Raw genomic sequence first — 13,136 nt, 5'->3', positions numbered from 1 at the left:
TAAAGAAATATGTCTCCTTTACCTGAATGTTTTATGGAAACGGATATGTCTGTCTGTCCAGGGAACACTTCCCCCACCCCGCTTTGAAAAACCAAAACCTGTTGATGAAATTCTGATGGAGGGTACAGGTAGAAACATTGGTGGAATGAAGGGAAAAGGCTGGACGAGAACTGCTGTGTCCGAACAGGCTTTATGGGAAGTGGTAACATCTCTTTCTCTTTGAATTTGGGGGATGTCCATGTCTGGCTGGGGAATGTTTCCCCTACCTAGTATTATGATTGCTTTTTAATGTTTATTTTTTTTGAGAGAGAGAGAGCGCACCTGTGCGAGCGAGCAAGCAAGCAGGGGAAGAACAGAGAGAGAGGTGGACAGAGGATCTGACGTGGGGGCTCGACTCAGGAACCATGTGAGATCATGACCTAAGCCGAAGTCAGCTGCTGAACTGACGGAGACACCCAGGTGCCTCTCCCCTACCTGGTATTATCAAACTATAATATGCAGTTTTGTACAAAACTATACAAGAAGGCTTGCACACCTGCCCTGGTAGCAATATTAGACATGCTAAATGGGAACCTGTAAGACCCCCTGCACGCCCACGATGTAGGGTAGAGCCAAGTGCCCGTAGGGACGAGCTCCTGTGCCACAGCCCTATCTGTGCGGCGTGTAGATGGGGGCTTACGGTGAGGACCACTGGGACTTGGGTCTAGAGCATTTCCATTGGAGGAATGTTTACTACCTTTTGCTATCGGACGTCATTAACTGAAGCTACTCCTATAGATGGAAAAACGTAAAATGATCTTGCGGCTTAAAATACCCACAGTGTCAGAGAAATGCCCTCATGGTGATGGCAGTTGCCCAGAAAAGTTCCATAGTAACATGGAAATGGTTTACACGGGATCCCGCTATCTGCAGGATTCAAGGGGGAGATACTCAGAAGCAGGATGTCTCGTTTCCTCTAGGACTAACTCTGGAGCCACCTGAGGAGCTTCCAGAACTAACTGCCACGTGGACAGTGCTCCGTGAACAGCTCTTGACTGAACTACAAGGAGCAGATAGTGTCTTCTGCTGGTCTTGAAGAAGGAAGGTGCCGCACCGTGGGCTGCCTACGGAGCGGGTCCTTTGGCCAGAACGATGGGCGGCCCGTAGGAACGTAGGGCCCCAGTCCCACGAGCACCAGGAACTGGATTCTGCCAACAACCAACCACATGGACTTGGAAGAGGGCCCAGGCCTCAGGTGAAGCATAGCTGTCCACCTGGCTACGGCTTCCGTATGAGACCGACCTAGAGCAGAACAGCTAAACTGAGCTGATTTCTCTTTATTGTTTATTTTTTAAGTTTATGTATTTTGAGAGAGAGAGAATCCTAAGCAGCTTCCGTGCCGTCAGCACAGGGCCCAACTCAGCGCCCGATCTCACAAACCACGAGATCGTGATCTGAGCCAAAATCAAGGCTCAGACACTTAACTGACTGAGCCACCCCGGTGCCCCCATTGTATTGATTTCTGACCCATGGAAGCTGAGACATGTGCGTGTCATCTAAAATGCTGCATTTGTGCTCGTTGTTACCTAGCACTAGAAAACAAACAACTGGGCAAGTGCCAGCTTCCAGTATAAGGCTCCAGCTGGTAGGCTGGTTTGGGTATATGGGGTCTAGGGCTAATGGAGTTAAGGCTTTCCCGTGTGCCCCACCCATTTTTCTGCTAGGATACTTTTCTTCCAATAAAGATGTTCTAACCTAACAAGCTCTTTACATATAAAACCCTCAAAAAATGGAACAGCTCCAAACACACACTGTTCTCTCATGAGTGTCATCACCTTTGAGTCCTTAGAAATGCCAAGTTGCCCCAAATGGACAGTTCATTCCACGTTTCATCCAGTTGGACAGAAACTGGCTTTCCTCACCGGGAGACGTGGTTCTTAGAGACGGTTTGGCCCTTCAGTGTGGAGAAGCTGGTTTCCTGCTGTTTTGGTTATCTATCATCCTTCTCTGTCCTCATTTGACATTCAAAATATATGCCTTCCTATGAAATTTCCAGAAGAACAGCGAGGTGAGAGAGAAGAAATTATACTTGCCAATCTATGTAATGGTATCATCATCATGGAGGTGACACCCCATCATTTTTGCATATACTACTGGTTAGAAGCAAGTTGCACGTCATGCCTACCCCAAAAGGGAAGTGATTAAACAAGGCATGAACGTGGCAGGTGCCCTAGGGTCTGTCTGTCTGTCATACCACGCCTGTGATCCCCTAGCCCAGAGTTTCTCAAAGAGTATACCCGAAACACTAGTCCCACACAAGTTAGTTTTAAAAAAAATTGTACTTCAGTTAAACAAGTTTGCAATTGCTGCCTATTCTGTTCTCCTCTTGGAGATTTAGAATACACACAAGCATATGAAATCCACTAAGAAGTCCTGGGTATCAGGTATGATTGCATTCAACTGCAAAAAGCAGAAAACTCAAATACAGGGCGGCTTCTTCTTCTTCTTCTTCTTCTTCTTCTTCTTCTTCTTCTTTTCATAAGAAGACTGGAGAGAGGTGGTTGTGGCCTTGGTTCAGTGGACTGGTCACACCAGAGCAGATGTCACTGAAATTTTCTTGGTCTTCCCTCACAATTACATGATGGCTGCTGCAGTTCCAGCCATCCCATCTGTATTTACAGCAGATAGAGGAGGAGCTCTCTGTTTTGTTTACCATAAAGGCATAAGATTTCTCAGAACCCCACAGCATCTACCTTCCTAGGCTTCTTTTTATATCTCATGGGTTAGAACAAGGTCATATGCTCACCCTTATCTGGAAGAAAGACCACGGAAGTGAATATTTAACACATTTAGCATTGATAGTGAGAAATAACCAGGCAGAAGGGAGTTAGGAGAGCCTTGTGGGTAGCCAACTAATGGAATCTGCCACATGCAGCCTTAAAGAAATGTGCTTACCCTCTCCACTTGAAGTTCTAGCATCTAGCCACAGAAATACCCCTTCAAAAACACTGCTGTAGCCAAAATCTCTTGAGGAAAAAAAAAACAAAACAGGTGAGCTAAACTCCTCAGTTTTGAGCATGAACATCTATGTGACACTCAAGTCTTCTCTGGTTCTCCCCATTCTTTTTTAAAATTTTTTAAAAAATGTTTTTGTTTATTTTTAAAGAAAGAGAGAGAGAGCACAAGCAGGGGAGGGGCAGAGAGAGAGGGAGACACAGAATCCCAAGCAGGCTCCAGGCTCTGAGCTGTCAGCACGGAGCCCGACATGGGGCTCGAACCCACAGACCGTGAGATCATGACTTGAGCCGAGGTCGGACGCTCAACCGACTGAGCCACCCAGGCACCCCTGGTTCTCCCCATTCTTGAGAATAGCTCCTGGTCCCAACCATGAGGTGAAGAGCAGGACTCTTGGGACGCTGAAACTTATCCTGCATCAGCTGTCCACTGACATATTCTAGAATCTTTCCAGGGCAGCCAGACTTCCTCTTCCACCAGTTCTTCAACAGGGTGCAACGGAATTATGAATTCACATCGCCCGAGGCATAGCTTCCTTCCCTCTTTGAAACACAAGGACCCCAGACCCTCTAAGCCCAGCCTCCCTTCCTCTTGCGTTCAGCCAAGCAAGCCTCCTCAGCCAAGAGTCACTTTGTGCCATTGTTGCTGGCAAGAAACTGAGCAGGAAATTGACCCAGAGTCCAACTGGCCGGTTTCTAATAATAACCTCTTTTCAAACTCCTCCTATCTTTCATTTCCATTTCCCACGTTCTCTCACTTCTTCTCACCCAAAATGGGTTCCAAGAAGTCTCAGGAGTCTCTTTCTTGGTTTTACATTTTCAATGAGCTCCATCGACTTCCCTTTATCCCCTCCAGTTATGGTCTCGTCTGTTGGTTGGCAATGGCACCAGTTTCTATGGAGTCATATGTGGTATGTTTTAAATGTCTGCAGCCCTCCAAGTATCATCATTGTAATGGGGCAATGTGCTCTTCTAGAATGAGAAATGGATGCAGTGTCCAGCTCTGCCCTAATTAGCGTGGGATCCTTAATACAAGGAGCGTTTGCATTAAGAAGGGTCTTGGGCAGGGGGCACCTGATTCTCCCGCCGCTGCACGATTCTGATGGGAATCCTCAGACAAAGGACCATTTCAAGAGGCAGCAGATTTCACTTGGGGAAACTTGACATTGTAAGAAAGTTCAGTGCTCTTAGGACTGACATTTTTGAGCATGGATGCGGGTGTCCACTATCCTCATTTTTTCAGATGGAAAAGGCAAGGCTTCTAAAGCCCATTGTTATGCTGATTGAAACCTTGTGTTCTCCTTTCTATCGCCACTCCCCATCCGTGGGAAGGATTTATTCATTCATTCATTCCTGCATTTATGCACTCACTGACTCATTCAGGATGCTTTTATTGAATGCTGCCTATGAGCTAAGCTCTGTGCCCTGCATCTAGGACAGAAAGATGAAAATACATAGTCCCGCTCCCAAGGAATTTATAAGCCAGAGGGGAGATATCCCTGATGCCAGTAACAACACAATCTAACGATGACCATGATGTTGGGGTGGCGGGTGGCTTACAGGTGGTTTCAGCAGTTAGGCAGGGGTTATCCAACTGGGCTAAGTCCTTCCAGAAGGGTTTTGACATCATCTCAGAGCACAGATAATGTCATTGTAAATAGGGCCCTCAATGGGTGACAGAGTTGACCACTGTCTCAATGGCAACAGAGAAAAGCACAATTCTATCTGACTGAGCGTCCCTGGCCTCGGCCCTGCAAAGCCTCCTATGTTCTCAATTTCACACTTTCCTGACTTTAGGTCTCACCTCCTCTTTACCTAACCACCCCCCGACACACACACACAGGGCGTGTATCATGGATTGTGGGAACAGAAGAGAAGGAATACATAGGTGTCCCAGGAAGGGGTGGGATGATTCTAGGTGGGGAGTAAAGGATGAGAAGTCACCATGTTGGTTAACAAGAAGGAGGCATTTCTGGAAGAGGGAGATGTGAAGGTAAGGGGGTCAGTGTATTCTGGAAACAGGAAGCAGTTAAGTACCATTCAAGCTCCATGTGTGGCCGGGATGGGGGAGCAGGGATGACAGGAGGGAAGGTGAAGCAGCTCACCAGGGTCTCAGGAAGGATCGAGTAAAGGCTACCATGCTTGGTCCTGTCTCAGTTCCTGAGACCCCCTCCCCCAGATAAATGCAATGCTTTCTTATTTTCCATGGATGAATCCTCAAGTACACTCACATAAATATCAAAGCTCCCCAAATATACATTGTAAAGTATTCACCAACCCGAAAACCCCAGAATGGTTCATATGGCCAAATGGCTCTTAGCAAAGCACTGAGGCACTTGATCCAAACTTTTCTACAGGAGGCATCATGAGTTGGAAACAACTGACCCATTAGGAGGGGTGCTAATGACCCACAGTCCCTCACAGCTGCACCACGAGGACCTTGCCTCATTCAGAGTAGAAGACCCCCTCTGCTTCCCACGCAGAATTCCTACTCTCTAGGTACTGTTTCCAAGCCTTGCATGGACTTGCCTGAGTACACATATTACTGTGTGTTGTGGTTCCCTTAATAACAAGTTCTGAGTCTATAAATTTCTGGAAAGCAGGAACCGTGTCCTAATCGCTGTGTCTCTCCCAAAGCATAACACAGGGCCTGGCATACAGTAAAAGTCCAGGAAATGTTTGTCAAACTAAGCTGAACTTTGAGAGCATCACAGGAGGGCACTGGTGGGAGTACAAACCAGCATGAGTACTATGATCAAAAGAACCACAGCCAAAGAACGATGGTAGAAAATACCAGCATAGAGATGGCCAGTTTGGCACCCTAGTGCATGCTTAAAAGGATGGAAAAGCTGACTCAAAGTTGTTACGTGCAAAAGGGCTATTCCAGGAGATCTTCAGGTAAAACTGGATCCAGGAGCTCAAACAGTAGTACCGGGATTCAGTCTCTATCTCTTGTTCTCTGGCTGAATTCATTCACAGTCTGTATGTGAGGGAAGGGATTGATGGCAGGTCGAGACTCCCGCCGTCCAGGTCTGTGTACAGTTAGAAAGAACACACACTCTCAACTCTTCCAGCAAAAGTGGTGTTGATTATCATCAACTCTGACGGCACACTTCTTGCCCTGAACCAGTCACTGTGGCTGGGGAATAAGGTGCTTAGATTTTATAGTTATAAGATAAAGATAACTTCAGGGGTGCCTGGGTGGCTCAGTCGGTTGGGTGTCCAACTTCAGCTCAAGTCATGATCTCACAGCTCATGGCTTCACGCCCTGCGTCAGGATCTGTGCTAATGGCTCAGAGCCTGGAGCCGGCTTCGGATTCTGTGTCTCCCTCTCTCTCTGCCCCTCCCCCACTCACACTCTGTCTCTGTCTCTCTCTCTCTTTCTCTGTCAATTTCCTTTTCTGTAAAATGAAATTTTACATTAATTCTGTAAAATGAGATTTACATTAATCTCTGTGGGCCCCTCCAGCTCCAGCTCTCCCTCTTCAATCATCTCTCTTGGGTAAATTACCTCCCAAGTTTCGACCTTATGGTGACAGCACCCTGGAGACCTGTCCGCCCTGGTCCGTACCCCGGGCACAGCCATCCCCACCTCTAGGCACACGAATGTGATCCCAGGTGCCGTGACAAGCCCGAAGCCTGGATGTTTGGGTTGAGTTGGGTTGGGGGTTTTGCCCCCAGGGTTTCCCGGAAGCTGCTGCCAGTCCTGGGGGCCTTGAGGCCCAAGGAAGCATGGCTCCAAGTAGAGAATTTCCAGACTAAGGAGGTTTGCTGATGTTTGCACAAACATTGAAGCTGAGCCATTGGAAAATGTCTGAGGTTTTCTGACTCAGGAGCAGGCTGAGTAACTGGTAAGTTGGAGGATTTCAGGGTTGATCAAGGAAGACACAGGACCACAAGGGGCAGTGACACACAACAAGCCTTACTAGATGGCCCTGGGACAATGCTGAATGAGGAGGAGAGGTCATCCCAGCAAGAGACCTTCCAGAGACGGAGGCAAGAAGCGACCACCCAGAAGGGGACCAGACCATGAAAACTCCCAGGGGCAGAGGGGGTGCTTACATATCCAGATGACCTTACTCAGCAGTAAGGTGGGGGATGGTTCTGGGTGAGGGAGTTCCAGAAGGCAGCAGCGATGTGGTGGTCTTTCATAGGGTTTGTCTAATCTGTGGTGACCTGATGTTGAGTGCAGTTTCGTGGGGTATGCAAAGTAAGTAGGCCCTAAATAGCTAAAAATAGATGTATTTGGGTTATATTTTAAGCAACTGGATGTATAAAAATTTAAGTTTGGCATTGGCAGGCTTTGGGCTAACAGTCTTAGTCTGCTGTGAATAAACAACCAACTGGAAACATTTGGGGCCAATACGCTAAGGCCGTATTTGGCCCGTTTACACAACAGTGAGATCCAGCTGAAAACGTCTCCTGGACCAGGATGTACTGACTAGCTAGGCCAGGCATAAAAGTCCCACTGGTTGATGTTGAAAGTATCCCCAGAAAACCTAGTCCTCCGGGGATAGTGAAAGTTCTCACTGTGATTTTCTTTCAAGGAATTAAGTAAATAATAATCCTTTAAGTAGGAGTGGAACTTTATCCTTTTCAAAGCGCTGGCATATTTGATTCTTGCAATACCCTCAGAAAGAATTAGAATAGGAATGCTCCCCTCTGTCCCCCCACCCCCACCCCTACCCCCAGGCATTTCACATGTGAGGACACAGGCTCAGACAGACTTGGGGACAGAGTGCCGTAATAGCCAGGACTGAGCTCAGAACCCCTAAACTCCTGCCCACTCTGTTTTGCCAGAATGACAGGTTAGCACCCGGAAGACTGCTCATGGAGGCTGAGAGGGCAGCTCTGGACCTTTCTGCCCGGGGTTCCTGCCTTGCACAGACGGACAGATTCATCTCATGACTGTGGGCCATTTTGTCCACTGATCCGCCTGTTTTCCTGATAGAAATGAGCAATTTTACAACAGAAGTTGAAGGGAAAGTACCAGTGACACCTTTGCTTTGTCTCATTGAAGTTCTCGGCTGGACGAGTTCTTAAGATCAGTTAGGCACTTTACAGATGGGGACACTGAGGACCAAGAGAGGAAGCGTCCTGCCCAAGGCCAGGCGGCTCAGGGCCCTACAAAGCCTTTCCACGGCAGGCCACGATCCAGCCTTGAGCCCCGCCCTCGCTGAGCTGCTTTGGGACCTGCCTGCCAGGCCCAAGTTTTAAGATCCAAACCAGGAAGGGACTGCTTGCTACCTTGGAAAGGGAGATTTTATTGTGGGATTAAGAAGCCGCTCACACTTTTTCAATCACAATCAGGACTGACACCCCAGGATTGCCGGCTCATTTAAACCAGGTGCAGGCTTTGTGACCAGTTCTCCCAAGGAGCAGACACGCCCGGGCTATCCTATGACTGCCTTTCTCATTTTCCCAACCTCTTTCAAGCTTAGAAGTTTCAGGAGGCCATCCACACTGCCAGGGGCCAGGGAGAAGCGGAGAGGCCACGGGGGTAGCAATGCGCTGCGGCATCATCCGAGCCATGCAATTGCTGACGGCCCTGGGTCTGTTCCCTTCCAATGGGAGAAAGACCAGTTTTCCTCCAGCATCAGGAGATTCTCGCAGCCAATGCGAGGCCAGACCCCAGTGACTCACCCCACAGTGTGTAGTTTCTCAAGCAGATGTTCCGGGACCACATGAAAGCTGGCAGGGTATTACTATCTGGTTTAATGTTCCTTCTTTTGTTACCATTCCTGATATAAGGGGCGGGGGGGGGCGGGGGGGGGACTGGGGCGGGGGTTGGGGATTGAAGGAAGCATCCGTTTACAGTCGGGGGTGGGGGGGGGGGCTTCTCCCAGGCAGCTCAGCCCTTGTTGGCCCTCCTGGGGTGGCAGGAGACGGCAGTGCTTCCCAGGAGCAAATCTGGGGGCTCCCCCTCTTCTTCTTGCTTTTCCATCCAGAAGGTTAATTTTACTGGAATTCACTGCAGTTCAGTGTATGGGGCCAGCAGTGGAGAGGAAGGGAACAACTCCATGGCAACTAGCTTATAAACCTTCAGGCCCCCGGCGGCCTCCTGGGGACTCCTTGCCCTCTCGGGACCCTGAACATGAACCAAGTCTCACACTTCCAACCCCTGGGATGGAGACTCAGCCGGGAAATGTGGGTTAAGTCAGGAAATAGGATGGACCCTCTTTCCTCCACTTCAAGATACACTTCGTAAGTTTTTCAAATTATTTTGTATATTCTTACTAAACTTTCAGATGTTAAAAAAAAAAGAACAGTACAATGAATCTCCACATACACATCACCCAGCTTGCATAATTATCCATATTAAGCATTTCTGAAATTGGGACACATTTAGAGTCAGTAGATATGTTTAATGTACCTTTCCCCCCAACCAAAGTTATTTTTTAAATCAACGGAGGTGTTTGACAGCTGGTCAAGGACGAAGGAGTTGATGCAAATGAACGGGGAAGGAAGTCAATGGGGAAACAACCTTGCCCTTGAGCAAGTTTCCTTATACTATTAACCACCCAAGAGCCTTTTTGCTATTTTCTTCCCATTGGCTTTGGGCTTTGAAGGGTTTTTTCTACTAAATGGCATTTATTATCGTGCTCCCCGGTTTAAAAATAATTAAAGACGAATTGCAACATATACACAAATGTTCATAGCAATAGTGTGCACAATAGCCAGAAGCATAGTAACAACCCAAATGTCTGCTGACAGACGAATGGATAAAGGAAATGTGGTGAAGTCGTGCAATGGAAGAGGCTTAGAAAGGAAGGCCATTCTGACACATGCTAGAACAGAGATGAACCTCATTCAGAGAAACAAGCCAGACACAAAAGGAAATACATCGCATGATTCCACTTATGTGAGGTTTCCAGTATAGTTAAGTTCATAGAGACAGAGGTGGGGTAGGGGCCCCTAGGGGCTGGGGGCAGGGGAGGATGGGGAGTTACTGGGTACAGAATTTCTGGTTGGGGTCACGAAAATATTCCGGAAATGGATAATGATGATCGCCATACAACATTGTGAATGTACTTAATGCTACTAAATATCCACTTAAATATGGTAAATTTTATGTTCTGTGTGTTTTATCACAACACATTTCTTTTTTTTTTTTAATTTTTTTTAATGTTTATTCATTTTTTGAGAGACAGAGAGACACAGCATGAGTTGGGGAGGGGCAGAGAGAGAGGGAGACACAGAACCCAAAGCAAGTTCCAGGCTTTGAACTGACAGTGCAGAGCCGGACGCAGGGCTCAAACCCAACCGTGAGATCATGACCTGAGCCGAAGTCGGACGCTTAACCGACTGAGGCACCCAGGCACCCCAGTACATTTCCTTTTTTTTGTTTTTAAAGGCAAACTTATGGGGTGCCTGGGTGTCTCAGTCGGTTAAGCGTCCGACTTCGGCTCAGGTCATGATCTCACGGTCCGTGAGTTCAAGCCCCTACCCGTTGCGCTCTGTGCTGACAGCTCAGAGCCTGGAGCCTATTCAGATGCTGTGCACCCTCTCGGTCTGCCCCTACCCCTCTCATGCTCTGTCTCTGTCTCTGAAAAATGAATAAATCTTAAAAAAATTAAAATAAAAAAAGGGAAAATTATGAAGGATTTCTAAGTGGTGACAGCAGAGCGTTAAACCAAATGTGGGCCTTTCTGAGCACGTGACTGTGTGACCGCCCAGGTCATATGCCTGGGAAGCAGCTCTGACAGACTGGCACTGGAGACACAGAGGCAGATAGAACTGGGGTCTGCTGGCCAGGAGCGTGGGCAGCCTCAGACCCCGAGACTCCTCACTCTGACACTGGCGGCTGGAAGAGCTCCTGATGGGCATGTCCTAACTTGGGTTCGAGGCCTGGTTCCATCTCCTGTTCTAGGTCTTGTCCTTCCCTGCAGTGAAGGTCATCACGTTCAGCTGGCTTAACTTCCTCCCCGTTGATGCAAGAATCAAAAGAGAAAATGCCACATCCTGGTCCCTACGAGAGCATCAGGGTGGCACAAATAGAAGCCATTGCGATCAGAGTGCAAATGGCACAGGGAGGTGTGCCCTGGTGCCCCTGCCCTTTGCAGGGTGACAACCGCTCTGGGCTGAGAGTGTTGGCGGTAGGAGAGTCAGAAGCAGAAATACTGATAAGGAGCAACGATCTCGGGATCAGACCACCCCCTTCCCAGGAAGAGGGTCTGGAGTTTCTCGTTCTGGAATTACCCACGGTAAGGAAGAGCCTCTCGACTTCCAGACTTTTGTTTTCAGCCTCTGCTTGTAGACAGAGATGTCAGCTCTGTGGGCTGTCACAGCTCTGCCCAGACTGCCATTCGACCAGCCTTCCTCAAGGTGCCTAGCATGGGACAGGTTGCTGGCCGTTCCCTTTCAGCAATGGCCCTGAGAAAGCCCCCCCAGCTGCAGGGGCCGATCCCTCTTGGCTTTCAATTTCTTTTTCTTCCTTTCGTTGTCCCTGGACCTTCTTGGGTGTGTATAGACACTCCTTGAGAAATTGTCAGGAAATATCACTATGTAAATAAAAACAAAAAACAGAGGCGCCTGGGTGGCTCAGTGGGTTAAGCGTCCGACTTTGGCTCAGGTCGTGATCTCGCGGTCCTTGAGTTCGAGCCCCGCGTTAGGCTCTGTGCTGACAGCTCAGAGCCTGGAGCCTGTTTCTGTGTCTCTCTCTCTCTCTCTCTCTCTCTCTCTCTGACCCTCCGCCATTCATGCTCTGTCTCTCCCTGTCTCAAAAATAAATAAACGTTAAAAAAAATTTTTTTAAATACATAAATAAAAATAAAAACAAAAAACAAGGACAATTACAGCTCTTGTCCTAACTAAATGTAGAAATAGGTAAATTCCTAACAGACCATAGCCTTTGCTCATGTGACAGTGACATGCACATCACTGTCATCAAATAACTTTAATCTAATCACGTGCGTGGCTTTTGAGCCCTGGTTTCTCTTTGTGTCAAGCAGGGATAATATTTACTACTTGCTCAGAGGTGTTGTAGAGACCAAATGAAATTTGCTTTAGAAAATCCTCACAAAGATGGACCCTGACAGCATATTGGGCACAGAGATCCCCTGAGTGTTGCTTATGCCACCCCACAGGACTGAAGGTTAATGGCTGAATGGATGCAGCAAGTCAGGAGGGCTCTCAGCAACGCTACGTTCTACTCCAGAATATTCTAAGTCTGTTTTCCTTCTAGATCTTCCAGCAAGATGTTTGTCCTATGGTTTTGAGCACCTGGCCCCCTGGTTTGAGAAGCCCTGCCTTCAAGTCACATCAGGATTGAGGGCCGCTGTCCTACTGCCTGTGTTGGAATTGACTTTAAAATACTTTGGTGTAGGGGTGCCTGGGTGGCCCAGTTGGTTAAGTGTCTGACTCTTAATTTCAGCTCAGGTCACGATCTCACTGTTCATGGGTTCAGGCCCCGCGTCGGGCTCTGCGCTGACAGCTCAGAGCCTGGAGCCTGCTTCGGATTCTGTGTCTCCCTCTCTCTCTGCCCGCGCCCCCCCCCTCCCCCCACTCATGCTCTGTCTCTCTGTCTCTCGAAAATGAATAAACTTTAAAAATAAAACAAAAAAAACCTTTGGTATAAACAGTATGCTGTATGTATGTGAAAATTAAGTTATATATGTATTTGCTTAGAATAGGTAATAGATTCACATGGTTAAAAATCAAAATGGTAGGGGCGCCTGGGTGGCTCAGTTGGTTGAACGTCTGACTCTTGATATCAGCTCAGGTCATGATCAAGGTCATGGGATTAAGTCCCAAGATGGGCTCTTTGAGGAGCATAGAGCCTGCTTAAGATTCTTTCCAGGGGCACCCAGGTAGCTCAGCCAGTTAAGTGTCTGACTCTTAATTTCAGCTCAGGTCCTGATCTCACAGTTCATGGGTTCAAGCCCCAATGCCAGGCTCTGCACTGACACAGAGGAGCCTGCATAGAATTCTCTCTCTTCTCTCTTTCTGCCCCTCCCATGGATATACACATGCTCTCTGTCAAAATAAATAAGTAAACATTAAAAAAAAAAAAAAGAGTCTCTCTCTCTCTCTCCCTCTGCCCCTCTTTCTTGCTGGCACCACTCTCCCACCCACACCCCCCCCCCCAAAAAAAATCAAAACACATTATAGTAAAAAGTTTATCTTCCACTCCTATCCTATTGG

At 47.9% G+C, this 13,136-nt stretch overlaps 1 long non-coding RNA gene across 1 annotated transcript; it reads left to right on the top strand.

Annotated features, from left to right (window-relative positions):
- Positions 1-8,831: 8,831 nt before the first annotated feature.
- LOC132674236 (uncharacterized) lies at positions 8,832-12,450 on the top strand. The gene is made up of 3 exons (XR_009608466.3): positions 8,832-9,197; positions 10,864-11,197; positions 12,178-12,450. It is a non-coding gene; the product is annotated as an uncharacterized LOC132674236 (long non-coding RNA).
- Positions 12,451-13,136: the final 686 nt, after the last annotated feature.

The sequence above is a fragment of the Panthera onca genome, chromosome D3, assembly GCF_046562875.1.
Source record: "Panthera onca isolate mPanOnc1 chromosome D3, mPanOnc1 haplotype 2, whole genome shotgun sequence".
Lineage (NCBI taxonomy): Eukaryota > Metazoa > Chordata > Mammalia > Carnivora > Felidae > Panthera > Panthera onca.
The sequence above is the reverse complement of the archived record's forward strand: the minus strand, read 5'-3'. Positions and strand labels throughout refer to the sequence as shown.